Source organism: Protomyctophum parallelum, assembly GCF_964188405.1.
Source record: "Protomyctophum parallelum genome assembly, chromosome: 2".
NCBI lineage: Eukaryota > Metazoa > Chordata > Actinopteri > Myctophiformes > Myctophidae > Protomyctophum > Protomyctophum parallelum.
The window spans coordinates 34057951-34076815 of record NC_139699.1 but is presented as its reverse complement, the minus strand read 5'-3'; the positions used below and the strand labels follow the sequence as shown (position 1 = coordinate 34076815).

The 18865-nt window shown below is 45.1% G+C and overlaps 1 protein-coding gene across 4 annotated transcripts in view; it reads right to left on the bottom strand.

Annotated features, from left to right (window-relative positions):
• Positions 1-16828, bottom strand: part of LOC310854834 (cell migration-inducing and hyaluronan-binding protein-like) — a 125002-nt gene extending 108174 nt beyond the window's left edge. For all 4 annotated transcript variants that reach the window (XM_083759537.1, XM_083759540.1, XM_083759539.1 and 1 more), the window contains exon 1: positions 16609-16828. The gene's annotated coding sequence lies outside the window, so the exon portion shown is untranslated. The remainder of the gene's footprint in view (positions 1-16608) is intronic.
• Positions 16829-18865: the final 2037 nt, after the last annotated feature.

Below are 18865 nucleotides of genomic sequence, written 5' to 3'. Positions count from 1 at the left end.
TGAGGGTACCTACCATAGGGGACACGGGGAGAAAATGTGAGGGTACCTACCCTAGGGGACACGGGGAGAACATGTGAGGTTACCTACCCTAGGGGACACGGGGAGAACATGTGAGGGTACCTACCCTATAGGGGACACGGGGAGAACATGTGAGGGTACCTACCCTAGGGGACACGGGGAGAACATGTGAGGGTACCTACCCTAGGGGACACGGGGAGAACATGTGAGGGTACCTAACCTATAGGGGACACGGGGAGAACATGTGAGGGTACCTACCCTAGGGGACACAGGGTGAACATGTGAGGGTACCTACCCTAGGGGACACAGGGAGAACATGTGAGGGTACCTAACCTATAGGGGACATGGGGAGAACATGTGAGGGTACCTACCCTAGGGGACACGGGGAGAACATGTGAGGATACCTACACGGATTAATTTCTACTTACAAAAAACAGATTTCACCCTTACTACTACTTTTTACTACTAGGACTTATCAGAGGAAATGAAAAAAACAACAACATATATTACAGTTATTTTACTTACTTTTATCAGGGTTAAAGGTCAAAGGTCATAGGTTAGAAATTGTAAAAAATTGCACAGTCCCGAGATTTTCAGTTTGTGTTCATTTCAGCCTCTGTGGGGGGTATTTATATGCAAATATCATGACCAATTGCATTGCAATGAACATCAATGATGACGTTTAGGTGAAAAAAGAACATAATAATAATAATAATAATTAATTCATTCATTCATTCATTCATTCATCCATGCATTCATCCATTCATTCATTCATTCATTCATTCATTCATTCATTCATTCATCCATTCATTCATTAAAATATGTTGTAGTAATGCAATGCTGGGTGTCACAGGGTTAGTACACAAATGTAGCCTTGTTATTTCCAGTGGTGGAAAGTAACTAAATTTACTAAAGTACTGCAGTTGAGTACAAATTTGTTATTTTACTTTACTTGAGTATTTCCAATTTTCAATACTTTGATTTCTACTTAGATTTAGATTAATTGCAAAGCATACATTAACGGTATTGACCACTTCAGCACGCACACACACACACAGCGCCTTTATCCAAGGTGCTTCACATAGATTGTCCATTCACACACCGATGCCGGAGTAAACCATGCAAGGCACCAACCAGCACATCAGGAGCAATTAGGGGTTCAGAGTCTTGCTCAAGGACACTAAATCTGGGGGAGCCCACAGGGATGGAACTGGCAACCTTGTGGTTGGCATCCGGTTACTCTACCACTGAGCCACTGCCGCCCAACCTTAGAGGAACGATAACTAACTTACACTGTCTGTTAAGTATAGACTAGTTAGAAGCATGCATGTGGATAGTTGTGCATCTATCCTGACAATCTTAATTCTGAACTAACAAATCACCAATTAGTTGTGATGTAATACAAGGAAACTAATAATCAGTTATTGTTCATAAATTATTCGTTCATGCATGTCCTTGTGTATTTATGTCTGGTGTTTTACAGCGGCCCACCCAGCACCCTCCTGGTACATTTCTATGATTACTAGAATAACAATAATCACCTTTCATGAACCCAAGGACGTCTACTATGAGTAAATCACTCATAGCAACAACACGTTTTCTTTTCACGCACATCAACTGCTCAAGATGTGTGGGCTATGTGACAGAAAAGCTGTCAATTGGTACAGTTTATCACGGCTGTAATCAGCTGAAAATAGACTGGAATATTAACACGAAAACACAGGTGTCTAAACAGCTCGTTTTCACACATCTGCAGGTGTCAAAATGAGAGAGAAACAGCGTCGCGTGGATGTGCTGAGATGAGATGTGTGTGGGTTTGTGGACAGATGTTCTAGATGTGTGTGGGTTTGTGGACAGATGTTCTAGATGTGTGTGGGTTTGTGCACAGATGTTCTAGATGTGTGTGGGTTTGTGGACAGATGTTCTAGATGTGTGTGGGTTTGTGGACAGATGTTCTAGATGTGTGTGGGTTTGTGGACAGATGTTCTAGATGTGTGTGGGTTTGTGGACAGATGTTCTAGATGTGTGTGGGTTTGTGGACAGATGTTCTAGATGTGTGTGGGTTTGTGGACAGATGTCACAGACTGGAACGCCTAATCAAAACTATATAAAATAATATAATATGTGCGATGCTGGATCGCATAATTGTCATGGTCTGCAGACCATGTCTCCCTGTCAGCCACTCCCACTCTCCATTCCTACCCTCAGTCATTTGTCACACACCTGTTCCCACTCCATCCCCAGCCCAGCCATGCCCACAATACAAACCTGTGAACACTTCCACAATCAACCTGCTCACTATAAAACTGGACTCATGCCACACTCACACTGTCAGAACATAAGTCTTTGTTTCCTGTGTTGTTCTTGGAGTTGCTGGTTCCCTGTTTGGACTTCTGTTTGGTTTGGACTTCTCTGCCTTGTGTATTTTTGAAGGTTTGCACTTTTGGACATTCTGCTTTTAGTTTTTTGTGCTTCTGTACGTTCAGCTTTTTGGCATTTCCTCATTTTCTGCATGCAGCTACTACTAACCTTATGTTGTATGCTTGACCGGGTTTGGTACAATAAATCAGTTAATTTGAACTTTCATGCTCTGCCTCTGCATTTGGGTCCTGTCCTTCTGCCACTGTGACAATAATAACACTAAGCGTGCGTGTAATCACGTTTTCTAGGCGATCTGTGGCGATTAATTGAATCCGTCCGAACACGCCCAGCTAAGATTGAGTTAAGGTGAGGTAGGCCCAAAGGCTATCTGAGGAGTGTGAGTGAGAAAAGTCTCAAAGTGATTGCACTGAGCACGTGATGAATCTAATCTTAGAGACACCACAGTACACTACAGACATCCTGTTCTTTGCATATTCGTTTCTGGCGCAGCTTCACTCAACTGGCGCTAGAGCAAACATTTCCATGGCAAAGACCCTTTCCATACAAACCCTTACGGGTCTATTTGGTTCAATCTGGACCCTTTCAGGGTTACATCGACACTGAGTGTTACATAGTGTAGGTCTACTTCCAGAGATAAAAGGTCACCCGAATGCATCTCCAAAATGGAATGTCCTTAAAAAACGTTGAGAATCAAAGATCTAAAATGATCCACATCATGACTGGCCCGTTTCACGAGACGAGACAGTTGCCATGGAAACAAAGGAAACCTATTATTATCTTCAATCAGGGGCTTAAGTGCTTCAAATAGAAGTGATCTTCCGAGGTATTCTCTCCCTCTGTGGACTGAAGGAATGGAACGTTGACAGGGTTTAGCTCTTCTGAGGTATTCTCTTTCTCTGTGGACTGAAGGAATGGAACATTGCAGCCTTTAGCTCTTCTGAGGTATTCTGTCTCTCTGGACTGAAGGAATGGAACATTGACAGTGTTTAGCTCAAAGCTACGATGAACAGCCTCACCTGGACTTCAGGTGTCACGGAACAACCGCAGCGTAATCTCATAATGAAGCATTTCACACTCGGTTGCATTCAGGCACTCTGTCCGTGTTGCTTTGAAATCACACCTGCCATCCGTGAGACTGCAAAGTGTCCTCGTGTGTCAGAGTGGCTCCCAACCTCAGACTGACGCAGCTTAAAGTCCAATATCTCCTCTGTCTGAGCCACGAGGAATTCCCTTTGGCTTAGCGGTTAAGATGTTTGGCTTTCTTTCCACAAGGGAGAGCCGGGATCAAATCCCAGGCGTTACAACAGCTCACAGTAAAGTCTGCAACACCTTTCCTTCCTGTCTGTCTCTGTAAGCCACACAGATACCTCTACACGCACGCACGCACGCACGCACGCACGCACGCACGCACGCACACACGCACGCACTTATCCTTCTAGGTACACAAGCACATGGCTGTTTATCCGTTCTCCTTCTCCTAACCACGTTAGCACACATCTCTCTATGCACAGAAAATCCTGCACGCCACCCGAATTCATCCAATCCACAATTCTAGTACTGCTAATCATTTGCCCAGCAGGTACAGGCTTGAGTGTGTGAGTGTGTGTGTGTGTGTGTGTTCTCTCTCTCTCTTCAAGCGTTTAATGGGCCTGGAAGGGTTGAAGCTCGGTTTAATTGAATGCTCTCTCTATATCTCTCTCTCTCTGACATACAACAGGCCCGTTTTTACTAGTGACCTAGTCATGATTGCCTGCCCCCTAAGCCAATGGGAGTCTGACCCCATACTCTGAAACACCCCCATTGTGCATAAAGTGAGTATTTAAAACCTTTTTGATGATTATGGCGTACAGCTCATGAGAATCAAAAAATCCTATCTCAATAAATTAGAATATTTTAAGAGAAAAAAAAGAATTTAAACGAGAAATGTCGACCATCTGAAAAGTAGATTAATATTTGCAGTCAATACTTGGTCTGGGCTACTTTTGAACAAATTATTTCATCAATGGGGCGTGGCATGGAGGTGATCAGCCTGTGGCACTGTTGAGGTGTTATGGAAACCCAGGTTTGTTTGATAACAGCCGTAAATTAATTTGTATTGTTGAGTCTCATCATGTCTCAATTCAATTCAATTTCAATTAAAAGGGCTTTATTGGCATGAGAAAACATACGTTTACATTGCCAAAGCTGAAAGAACAATACAACAATACAGCAATGTCTCACACCTTCCTCTTTACAGGAATAAGAGAAAACCAGCACTCACAGAACTGGTTTCGTCATGCGAGTCATTACCCTGATAAAATCACACCTTCCTCTTGATAATACAACCTAGATTATCTGTGAGGTTCAGTTCAGGCCAGTTCGCTGGTTAAGCACAGTAATACCATGGTCAGTACACCAGTTACTAGTAGTTTTGGCACTGTGGGCAGGTGCCAAATCGAGCTTGAATGGAAAAATAGCATCTCCATGAAGCTTGTCAACATACTGAAGCACAATGTACTCTAAAAAGATGGCTGTGTTGAGTTTTCACTGTCAGTGGATCAACACCAGCAGATAACATGGCCAAAATCATCACTGTGTTTTGTCAAGTCTAGAGTCTCACTCTGCACCCATAGACACATATATATATATATATACCTGTATAAACAGCGCAGCGCGGAGCGGAGCAGAGCGTCTGATAACAGCGCCTAATGTTATGAGCTAAACTGGAGAGCAGGAATGATGCACAATGGAGACAGCGCTTGTTGCACCTGACAAATATCATTTCTTGTTTTCAGGTTGCTGATCTACAAGCTTCTACAAGCACACACACACGCACATCGCACACATGCATGACGCACAGTGCTGGTGCCCACCGACGGATCGTGCGTGTCGTGAGTTGTGCGTGTTTGCATTGAAAGGCCTTTTCTTGCCCGAAGTCATAAACCCAAGCAGCAGATGATTGACAGCCCACATGAGGGTTCGTTCATATCTTTATTATAGTGTCAGCAGGCCAATTAACAGTGGCTGTGAGCAATACAGAGGGTATTAAGTACAATAATGATGTAGGACTTGCCCAAAAAATACCTCTTTGCTCTGCTATGACCTGTTATATACTCCCTGAGATACCATCTCCATTCTCCATCCCGTTTCTCTCACCCTAGGAGGGAATTTTACACACACACACACACACACACACACACACACACACACACACACACACACACACACACACACACACACATCTGTGGCAATGCATGAAACACACTGCAGTGTCCTATGAAGAAGAAGTACATATCTCTGAGCATGCACTAATAAAACACATATTGGCCAATAGAGGGGATGCGGATGCTTAAAGTGAATGGCACGGCCCAGGCCGTAGCGTAATGGTCTGGGCACCGGACTGGTAATCCAGTCGCAGTGTGCCGCGGGTTCGACTCCCGGACCCGACACGGCCTTTACTGCATGTCATCCCCCCATCTCTCTCCCGTTTCCTGTCAGCCTACTGTCTGTCCCTTCAAAAAAAAAAAAACAATAAAAGGCGTAAGCCGCAAAAAAAATATCTAAAAAAAAAAAAAAAAGTGAATGGCACATCGAGTGGCAAATCGAGTGGCAAAGCAACATGCAAAGTGAGTTTAACATTGTTTAATGTTGTTTAATGCAATCAGATAGGACTTTTCTGTTTGGATGTATGGGCTATCAAGGCCAGAAAGTAGTTTTTTGCCACTCGGTAGGCATTCCTGCATAACTTCCGGGCTTGATGATGATGTCACGCGCATACCATGCGTACCAAAAATAGCAGATCTACAAGATCACCAAGTGTCGCACTGAACATGTAGATGGACAGTGATTGACAGCAGCGCGGTGGAGCAGTCATTAGCGCCGTCGCCTCACAGCTAGGAGGTCCCGGAAGGTTCGCCATTAAAACACATTTAGGACAGGAACCCCATTTTGGTGTTTTAAGCATTATGTTATACTTTAGCTATTGGAAAATGTGGCGCAGATCTTTGAATATATACATATTCAATCACAGCGAACGTTTTTAACTCAAATCTTTGCTTCTGGGGGGGTCCCTAGAACAACATATTTTCAGATGGAAGCCAATTACATAAAATTGTAATGGAGTTACCAAAGTTATAAGTAAGGGTTAGTGTTGACTACTAAGTAGTCAGAATGGCCTGTTCCGATGTTTGAAATGTATACAAATCTTTTGAAAATAGATCTTGTAGATCATCTATTTAAATGGCCAGGCTGAATGGGTTAATGTAGGACTTGTAGATCATCTATTTAAATGGCCAGGCTGAAGGGGTTAATGTAGGACTTGTGACTACATTTATCAGTAAAACTAGTGACTACGTTTACCAAATTTGTAGAGGAATAAAAAGTACAATATTTGCCTCTAATGGTATTGGAACATGTAAATACAAGTACAGCACTTGACAGTTACTTTCCACCACTGTGCAGTGACAGCAACACGGGATTAGATTGGCACCTAGTAGACTGATGAAAGACAAGGTCTCTCTCTCTCTCTCTGAGAGACTCAGTGATGTATTATTCAGCGTCCACTGGGGAGAACCCCACCGCACGCACACACACTCACACACACTCACACGCACCCACAGCATATTTATCGATGAAAACGCATTGAATATTCGGCGCCACGCGCACACTTTGTGTGTTTTGTCGACTTTAGGGTGGTTGGAAGATCACAAGGTGGGTTATTCTGATCCCAGTTCAGATCTCTCCCCGGGTTTGACTGAGGCAGGCGATGCCTACAGTCATACACGCGCACACACACACACACACACACACACACACACACACACACACACACACACACACACACACACACACTGCAGTGTTAGCTGAAAGGTTCCTTTAAACAATGTGAAACTCACAGACATTTACTTTTCTGATGACTCGTCGGCGTCGCTGAATAACTTTTTTGGAGGTTTGGGTTGTTTTCTTACCTTATTATGGTCAAACTAGTCCAGTCCAGGAGTTAATTCGCTCCATTGTGCAGTTTTATAGAAAATAACTTTATAAAAATACCAGCCCAATGAGCCAATTGACTTACATTGTAGCGGGGAAACAGCTCTCAAAGTCACTCTTTTAGCACATGAACGAACGCAACAAAAGCTGATTCTGACAGTTTATGACATCAGGAAAACTCATGCGGTTTTATTTTCGTGTTTTAACGTATATTTATAAAGTTACTATTTTGTTTGGAGAGACACTGAAGCTGCAATGCGGTCTTCCGTTTCCGTTTTCATTTGTAAACAAGGAAGCACGCTGGCTGCCTGTGTTGTACGCTGAGAGCACCCAATCCATCTGCAGTCGAGCAGTACCCCAGACACAGACACCCACGGCAAGCAGTCATAAGTTTGTAGGCTTACGATACTTTTAGAACGGAGGATGAAGTGCACTGTTCCAGGTTGTTGCAGTTAGAGTTGGACCAATCGGATCATAGTACCGCGTCACGTGAAAACAGAAGTGATTCGGTTAGCGTAAGCATACCTACCAGATCTTCTTTCTACACAAATTAATCAAAACAAGACAACGTTGACATTTTTTATTAAAAATAAAACCGCATGAGTTTTCCTGATGTCATAAGCTGTCAGAATCAGCTTTTGTTGCATTCGTTCATGTGCTAAAAGAGTGACTTTGAGAGCTGTTTCCCCGCTACAATGGAAGTCAATGGACCCTATTTTTTATTTCTTAAATTGCTAATAAACAACACAACAGAGCGAAATAACTCCTGGACTGGACTAGTTTGACCATAATAAGGTAAGAAAACAACCCAAACCTCAAAAAAAGTGGTCTTACCCTTTAATGTGTGATTATGTGTGATGTGAATAGGCATAATAGGCATTAGTTGATATATTCCATTCAAACACTGTAGCATGGCTTGGTTTTAACTTCAATAACAGTAACTGATTATATATTCGCCCTCTGGTGGAATCTGACATACAACACAGGCCCCGTTTTATTAGCGACCTAGTCATGACTGCCCCTCTAAGCCAATGGGAGTCTGACCCCATACTGCCTAAGCCAATGGGAGTCTGACCCCATACTGCCTAAGCCAATGGGAGTCTGATCCCATACTGCCTAAGCCAATGGGAGTCTGACCCCATACTGCCTAAGCCAATGGGAGTCTGACCCCATACTGCCTAAGCCAATGGTGGATCTCCTACTGGATCTACTGGATCTCCTACGGGATCAATATGAACAGTGGAATAAACCAATTATACTGGATCAATATGAACAGCTGTATCAATCTATAAAACAATTATTACACCTCCGCAGAGCAGAGCAGACATATCCCAGCTATCACCTCATCCCCCACCAGGAACAATCTCCTTCCGTCTCTCATTCTCTCCTCTCTAGTCTCTCCTCTCTGGCTGATAGCTGGTACAGGATTATGGTCAGCCAGCAGCAGCCAAAATGATGAAGGCACTGAGGCCAGTGTGACACCTGTCAGCAGACTGACAGCCACTAGACGCACGCACGCTCGCACGCACGGCGTCGCACGCACGCAGACCTGCAGCCACTATAATTTTAGAGCCCAGAGAAATGATTCTGTCACTGGTCTGTCAAACCCTCCTCAAGTCATTACAGCTCAAATGCAATGACACACGCCTGCAGGTGCATACGGATAAGACACAAATACACACACACACACACACACACACACATGGAAGCATGCATGCACGTGCACGCACACACACACACAGTACTACGTTCATGTTGTGTATACATGTTCAGGGCGGCACACAACCGATGCGCCAGTGCGCATATGTCATGCGCGGTAGATCAAAGGCATGCGAGGCGCATTTGCGCACCAACAGCTGAGACAGTTATGTGGAGAAATCGGACAGGCACTCAAAAGGAACTCAAATGTTATGTTAACGTCCTGTAAGTAGACTTAGAAATAAAACTATAGTGTTGACTAATCATTACATGTGGCTCTTATTTTGAAGAGCAAGTCAGTGCACAGGAAGTCTGTTTCAGTTGTAAACAAGCTACTATGACACTTTCCCAAAGTTACGTGCTCCTCTCATAGTCAGATTTTAAGGGGGGCGGTTTCGAATTGCAGACGTCCGTAGGTGCCCTTTGAGAGCGGTTTTGAAGGAGTCAAGGGATTCACATGTCTTAATGACTGTTGGTAGGGCGTTCCACATTTTGGTGGCATAGGAGTGAAAATAATTTAGTCCCTTGTTTGTGCCGAATCTTGTGTGGGAAGCATAACATCGTGGCTCACACATCACATGTTCTGTACCAGAGGAGACTCTGGTTCAGCTCATAATAAACAAACACATCAGCTGTACCTGGAAGGCAGCCACATATCAGAGTGACTACCTGGATGAAAGGAAAGGCAGCAGCGGAATTATATGAGTGAGTGGAGTCTCTGTCTCCATTATTACGATGCCGTGGCTGCGGATCACACTCACGCTCCATTTCTCTTTTTATAGAGCGCATTAAAATGACAGAAGACAAACCAGAGTCCTATAGTACGGAAGCACAAAGAACGATAAGCTCTCACACTCAAACTCACACTAAATCTCTTTTTACAGAAGCACATTTAAAATGACAACCAGTCACAGTCCCATACGGACAGAAAACATCGTAAAAAAAACAGTGCAATAAACTGCAGCAGAGTAAAACACAACTTGAATACAAAGAAGACAAAGAAAGAGAAAACAGCACACGACAGAAACAGACTTACTGTAATTATGAACACATACAGTCAGTGAGAGGTGGTGGAAGTACTGTACATGTTATAAATATATAAATATAATTATGGAGGAGATCTTGAAAAAACAAGAAGGTGGACGCACACGCCAATAGCCAGAGTGCCAATGTTTTATTAGGCCAGCAGGTAAGACAATGTTTCGGCGGTTAAGCCATCATCAGGGAAGGTCGGTGGTCTCGTTTCACACTGTAGAAAAAAAGGCCAACGACGTCCATGCTCATCCCTAAGCCAAACATGGGCAGGTACAGACAGACAGACAGACAGACAGACAGGTGCAGAGCGACAAACAGACAGTTACAGACAGACAGACAGACAGACAGGTGCAGAGCAACAGACAGACAGGTGCAGAGCGACAGACAGACAGACAGACAGGTGCACACCGAGGGCTCCAATGTGACGGATTATTTGCTGCATTGATTTTGAGCTCAAAGCTCTTCCTCAGAACGAAGAAGATATTTTGAGCTGGAAAAGTCACAGTTTGGAGCCTACAGGGACAGAGAGAGACAGACAGTTTGAAGCCTACAGGGCCAGAGAGAGACAGACAGTTTGAAGTCTACAGGGCCAGAGAGAGACAGACAGTTTGGAGCCTACAGGGCCAGAGAGAGACAGACAGTTTGGAGCCTACAGGGCCAGAGAGAGACAGACAGTTTGGCGCCTATACCAAGGCTTAACCGCCAAAATGTTGGATTAATTTTGTCTTACCTGCTGTGATAATAAAATATTGGCACTCTGGCTATTGGCGTGTGCGTCCACCTTCTTGTTTTTTCACGATCTCCTCTACAGTTTTCTCCCGTACACAATAAATGTAATTATGAACACATAGTCAGTGTGAGGTGGTGGAATTACATGTTATAAATGTAAATATGAACACAGTCAGTGTGAGGTGGTGGAATTACATATTATGTTTCACTAACTTTTGATTAATATACACACATTACGCAGTCTATGCTGCAAGTGTTCCTTCCCAGTCAGACACAATCTCACACTGATTTAGTGTGCACACACACACACACACACACACACACACACACACACACGTACTCTGTCTGTCTCTCCTCAGAGCCCTTCCATGCGTATAGCGAGGCCTGTCCAAACAGATATCTTGGCTCTCGGGAGGCAGAGCTTGTCAAACAAGCGACTGGTTAAGTTGTGTGTGTGCATACGCATGTGTGAACACATATCTATCTGTCTGTATCTATATATATCAATACATATACACGTGTGTGAACACATATCCATCTGTCTATCTGTATCCATCTATCAATGTGTACGTGCGCTATACGATAAGCTATCATTGATACGGGTCAGTGCGGTGGGGAGGGTCAGTACGGTGTTGATGGCGTCAGGTCAGTACGGTGTTGACGGCGTGCGCAGGAGTCACACGTGTTCCTAATCTCCGTCCGCCTCGTTTGGGATTCCGCTTAAAGGCTGCTAATCACGTCTGAAGCATTCTTGGCCGTGCCTGTCGCGTGCAGCACCCCCGCGTGCAGCCCCCCCCCCCCCCTCTTTACAGCAGCAAGATAATATATCAAGATACAAAAACACCCAGGAAAGGAAGAAAGAAAAGAAAAAACGATGTTTTCCTTTGGGAATGCATTCCAGAGCTATAGCGTGTAGAAAGCACTATGTCTATACGGTATATAAGAGATAAGGGTGTGTGGATATGAGGGGAAATGAACAAAAGGATGGAACATCCAACAGGAAGGACTAAATAAATCCAGCATGTCCGTCTGAAGATATCTCCCGTTGGGATGTCGGACAACTCTCTAAAGCCCAATTTAAAGATGAACTTATACTTCTTTGTACGGCAGTGTCGCGCGTCGAAGAACAGCAGATCTATAAGATATTTTGTTTAAGGCGTGCGACGACACACCGTCGTACAACGGAGTGTGTGTGTGTGTGTGTTACCGCCGGCTAACGAGCCTGCGCACGCGCGCTGCACACACGCACGGACAGCGAGACCATCCAACAAACACCTGCCTACCTCGAGGGACTTTGATCTAAATTGGATCCTTTAGGGGTCCACTGAGATGCAGTCTGCTATATATATATATATATATATATATATATATATATATATATATTGCATGCACGCACGCACGCACACACACACACACACACACACACACACACACACACACACACACACACACACACACACACACACACACACACACACACACACACACACACACACACACACACACACACACACACACACACACACACACGAGAAATAAGCGCCAGCGGCATGAGAGTGTCAGATGCCAAGGGAATGCCTGCTATCAATTTACAGCCAGTTATCCCTTCAGTCAAAGCCCCGCTGCCTGCTGCTTTATGCCATTAATTAAAAACATGGATTGGGAGCACAGGGAGACAGAGTGCGTGTACGTACGTGTGTGTGCTTGTACGTGCATGTGCGTGTGCGGTCGTGCGAGTGCATAGCGGGTGAAAGCGGGGTTGACCCGGCCTTACAGTACAGAGTGTTGAAAACAACGGCTCTAAAATCATTTCACAGCCCATTAGACGTCTGACGGACACACACATGCACACACACACACACACACACACACACACACACACACACACAATAGGCCAGAGAGAAGTACTGCCAGTGCTTTCTACACAGACTCCACCAAATATGATTTACAAAGTAGACTTGTTGGGGAAAGAGCAAGTATGCACGCAGGACAGACGGACAGACAGACAGACACTTACTTGCACGCACGCACACACACACACACGGGAGAGAGAGAGTTTTTCCTCTCCCTCTCCATCCAGTGTAGAGAGCTGATGGTTTCCTGAGGTAAACTGTGGCCTTTGGCTGCTCGCCCAGCCATCCACGGTGGCAAGACTCTGACACTGACTCCTCCTGTGTGTGTGTGTGTGTGTGTGTGTGTGTGTGTGTGTGTGTGTGTGTGTGTGTGTGTGTGTGTGTGTGTGTGTGTGTGTGTGTGTGTGTGTGTGTGTGTGTGTGTGTATGTGTACGTGTACGTGTACGTGTCCACTCCTGCCCAGCTGTTTGGAGGCCTCGTCTCTCAGCTTCACATACTGTAGCAAAATGTACAAGACTTTCCACTGAATGGATGCACTCTGGCTGGCCTGAACCGCACATGCACGCATGCATGCACACACACACGCACGCACACACACACACACACAGGAGGTCTCAGTCTAGAAGAACTACAGCAGAAATAGTTGAACTCACACCAGACCAGATAGTTGAACTCAGACCAGACTAGACACACCAGAGCAGCTGGACATTGATATGCAAAAATGCAAAACAGTGAAATCCTAATCTCTCTCTCTCTCTCTCTCGCTCTCTCGCTCTCTCTCTCTCTCTCTCTCTCTCTCTCTCTCTCTCTCTCTCTCTCTCTCTCTCTCTCTCTCTCTCCCCCTCTCCCCCCCCCCCCTCCTGGGGCTGTCGTAATTTTTAGATGTCAGAGTCACCCCCCCTCCTCCCTGTCACTCACAGGCGTTTGGCTTCAGGTTCAATGTGCTTCTTATGTTGTCCAATATGTCACACACTGTCTGTGACCCTGTCTGTCTGTCTGTCTGTCTGTCTGTCTGTCTGTCTGTCTGTCTGTCTGTCTGTCTGTCTGTCTGTCTGTCTGTCTGTCTGTCTGTCTGTCTGTCCCCTTTACCCGTCTGTCTGACCATGTGCTGCGTCTACTGTACCCGCCATACCCGTCTGTCTGTCTGTCTGTCTGTCTGTCTGTCTGTCTGTCTGTCTGTCTGTCTGTCGGTGTGTCAGTCAGTCAGTCAGTCAGTCTTGACATCGACTCATAGATCATCACTAAGTCTATATTATACTCACCAACATCATCCATTGTGTTCTCCGTCTTTCAGCCTTTCTATAACCTTAAAGTACACTTTGAACCACTTTGTTAAAATAATAATGTTTCTTGCCTATAATAACTATTTTCAATCTTGTACCACGATAGGGATGCCACATCACTTCCTCTATAGGGCTCACCATCACTTCCTCTATAGGGCGGCAGTGGCTCGCCATCACATCAAACCACTGTCATATCACCATCACATCACTGTCATATCACCATCACATCACTGTCATATCACCATCACATCACTGTCATATCACCATCACATCACTGTCATATCACCATCACATCACTGTCATATCACCATCACATCACTGTCATATCACCATCTCATCACTGTCATATCACCATCACATCACTGTCATATCACCATCACATCACTGTCATATCACCATCACATCACTGTCATATCACCATCACATCACTGTCATATCACCATCACATCACTGTCATATCACCATCACATCACTGTCATATCACCATCACATCACTGTCATATCACCATCACATCACTGTCACATCACCATCACATCACTGTCATATCACCATCACATCACTGTCATATCACCATCACATCACTGTCATATCACCATCACATCACTGTCATATCACCATCACATCACTGTCACATCACCATCACATCACTGTCATATCACCATCACATCACTGTCATATCACCATCACATCACTGTCATATCACCATCACATCACTGTCATATCACCATCACATCACTGTCACATCACCATCACATCACTGTCACATCACCATCACATCACTGTCATATCACCATCACATCACTGTCATATCACCATCACATCACTGTCATATCACCATCACATCACTGTCACATCACCATCACATCACTGTCACATCACCATCACATCACTGTCATATCACCATCACATCACTGTCATATCACCATCACATCACTGTCATATCACCATCACATCACTGTCACATCACCATCACATCACTGTCACATCACCATCACATCACTGTCATATCACCATCACATCACTGTCATATCACCATCACATCACTGTCATATCACCATCACATCACTGTCATATCACCATCACATCACTGTCATATCACCATCACATCACTGTCATATCACCATCACATCACTGTCATATCACCATCACATCACTGTCATATCACCATCACATCACTGTCATATCACCATCACATCACTGTCATATCACCATCAAAACACTGTCATATCACCATCTCATCACTGTCATATCACCATCAAACCACTGTCATATCACCATCACATCACTGTCATATCACCATCACATCACCATCACATCACTGTCACATCACCATCACATCACTGTCATATCACCATCACATCACTGTCATATCACCATCACATCACTGTCATATCACCATCAAAACACTGTCATATCACCATCTCATCACTGTCATATCACCATCAAACCACTGTCATATCACCATCACATCACTGTCATATCACCATCACATCACTGTCATATCACCATCACATCACTGTCATATCACCATCACATCACTGTCATATCACCATCACAACACTCACCATCCCATCATATCACCATCATATCAAATCACCATCATATCACAATCACCATCAAATCACCATCATATCACAATCACATCACAAGTTCACAACCACAACAGAAAGCCTAGCTTGCATGACAGATTAACTATTTAAATTAAATATAACTTGTGTAGAAGCATTGTTGTGTGCACCACAGGCTGGATATAAGCTTCAGGCTGAAAGAGTCAACTAACCTGTTAAGTTCTATAGGGTTGACTGACTCAGCCTCGGAGCTCCGGAGGCGCTTTTCATTGAGAGTTTGAGACCGAGTGCACTTGACTTGACGTCCCCCGTGGCCGGGGGCCCACTGGGCCGTGCACGGCTCAGGAACGCACCATGCATGTCGTGGGCCGTGCACGGCCCTGGAACGCACCGTGCGTGTCGTGGGCTCGTGTCTGCAGAGTGCTGGAAAGCACTTTCCCCTCACTGTATGTTTTCTTTAGCCTTTATTGGTTTATTGGTCGTCCACTCACAATAACAGTTTTTTGCATTGAGTTGCGCTTGAAATGTACTGTAATTCTGCAAACTTCAATGAATCAATCAATGGAAGAAGCTACCGGAGAGGTACGCGTTTCAAAGCAACAGTGGAACGTATACCGCAGCGAGCCTGACGCCTCCACGGCTCCACCGTGGAGGTAAACTGTAATCAGCCACTGCTGTGTTCACTAGAGCCGCTGCCACCGTGTCATGCCGAGCAGCCGGTGGTAGAGTAGAGACACTTTAAATGAATAAACCCCAAAACAAACTACTGTGGTGCATCATTCACCGTGCATGGCAGCACGGGCGTGCGCGCTACCTGGCACACACACACACACACACACACACACACACACACAGACCCTTTCCAGCCCACCTGTAGCAGCACTCGCGGGCAAAATACGCGCGGAACGAAATGGAGACACCACCATACGCAGGCACCGCACGCACGACGCATGGAATGGATAGATACTTGGATAGACAGACAGACATTCAGACAGACAGACAGACAGACAGACAGACAGACAGACAGACAGACAGACAGACAGACAGACAGACAGACAGACAGTGTACCAACCTGTAGACGTACAGACAGACGGACGGAGGACAGTTGTAACATGCAGGTTGGTGACCGTTGGTCTCGTCTCGTTGTTTGCAGACAGACAGGCCTTTAGAATGGACAGCGTCCAGGTAGTTAGAACGGACAGCGTCCAGTTGGTTAGCAGCACCGACTCAACAACAAGCCTTCATGTACAGTTAAGACTGCAGCGCAGACACACACATTATAATATCATACTGTAACACACAGTCATCTCTCTCTCTCTCTCTCTCTCTCTCAGCTCGGCTCCGTCTATTTACTACAGCTGAACAGAGAGACACGCCCACTGCACGCTGATTGGTTAGGTCCAACAATATGGGAGCCTAAATCTGACTGTCTCTGGGATGCCAATAATGTGGTGGTGTGTGTGTGTGTGTGTGTGTGTGTGTGTGTGTGTGTGTGTGTGTGTGTGTGTGTGTGTGTGTGTGTGTGTGTGTGTGTGTGTGTGTGTGTGTGTGTGTGTGTGTGTGTGTGTGTGTGTGTGTGTGTGGGGGCGATGGTGATGATGATGATTATATATTATATTTAGTTATGTTCTGGATGAACACAAACAAATCGTTAAGGAACTGTTTCCTAATCTGGAGAACAACAAACAGGTGAGGTAACCCCTCCCCCCTCCCTATACCAAACTGTTACCCAACCAGTGGGTCGGGACCCGTCTGTGAGTCACGGCTTCTATTTATTTATTTATCAGATTTAATTTTCAAACATTAAAACGTGTATTGTATTTCAAAATATATATAAAAAAATTAATTTAGAAGCAGCCTATAGTGAAAATAGCCACGCATTGTGTGAGCTTGTAGATCTGTGTGTGAGTTTATAGATCTGTGTGTGAGCTTGTAGATCTGTGTGTGAGCTTGTAGATCTGTTATATCTTCACTGGGCTGTCTTATAATCTCTCTTTTGGGTCTCGACTCGACCTCAAAACTTTGGTCGAGTTTTGAGGTCCTATCATAATTACATGTTTATGCTTTATGATTGATTCAGACCCAGACTGGAGCCTTGTGACTGACTGACTGACTGACTGACTGACTGACTGGCTGACTGGCTGGCTGGCTGGCTGGCTGGCTGGCTGGCTGGCTGACTGACTGACTGACTGACTGACTGACTGACTGACTGACTGACTGACTGACTGACTGACTGACTGGCTGACTGACTGACTGGCTGACTGACTGGCTGACTGACTGGCTGAGGGAGTCCATCATATAAACACATCCTGATTATTGGGTTATATGTTTACTGACTGCCATGATGTCATTTATTATGAGTTTAGGACAGAGGACACGAGGAGGCTAGGACAGAGGACACTAGAGTCCATCATATAAACATTATTATTGGGTTATAATGTTTACTGACTGCCATGATGTCATAATAGAGCTTAGAGCAACAGGACAGACGACATGAATGTGAATGATAACAACATGACGGATCAATCAATCTCAAATCAATGCATGTGTTGTGTGCAGATCTATCCCCGTTTCCACCCATAAGGGCCGCTGGCATTAATGGTGGTGAAAAATGCATGATGATGATGATGATGATGAAGATATATATATATATATAGATATATCTCCAAAGAACAGCGACTGGTTCTGTAACTGCTGGGTAAACACACACACACACATGCACAGCTCTAATCTATGTGTTGTTCTGCCTGCCTGCCTGTCTGCCTGCCAGCCTGCCTGCCTGCCTGCCTGCCTGCCTGTCTGCCTGCCAGCCTGCCTGCCTGTCTGTCTGCCTGCCTGCCTGCCTGCCTGCCTGCCTGCCTGCCTGCCTGCCTGTCTGTCTGCCTGCCTGTCTGCCTGCCAGCCTGCCTGTCTGCCTGCCTGCCTGCCTGCCTGCCTGCCTGGCTGGCTGGCTCCAGTAGGGACAGTCAGAGCTGGAAGAATGATGCCCGCAGGTTGGCACACGGTCCTAACTGTGCTCACTGTTTACTAAGGCCTTTGACCGAACACTTGTGTTTGATGGGGGGAGGGTGTTTGGTCAAACCACGTAACTTCCATTGGAAAGGCATTGAGGTGGCCATGAAACACGGACGGAACAGAGCATGTCCGTCCAACATGTGTGTACAAGGCCTTAATAAACCAGGTTAGGGTACACTGTTTACCTCATAAACCAGGTTAGGGTACACTGTTTACCTCATAAACCAGGTTAGGGTACACTGTTTACCTCATAAACCAGGTTAGGGTACACTGTTTACCTCATGAACCAGGTTAGGGTACACTGTTTAGTTTAC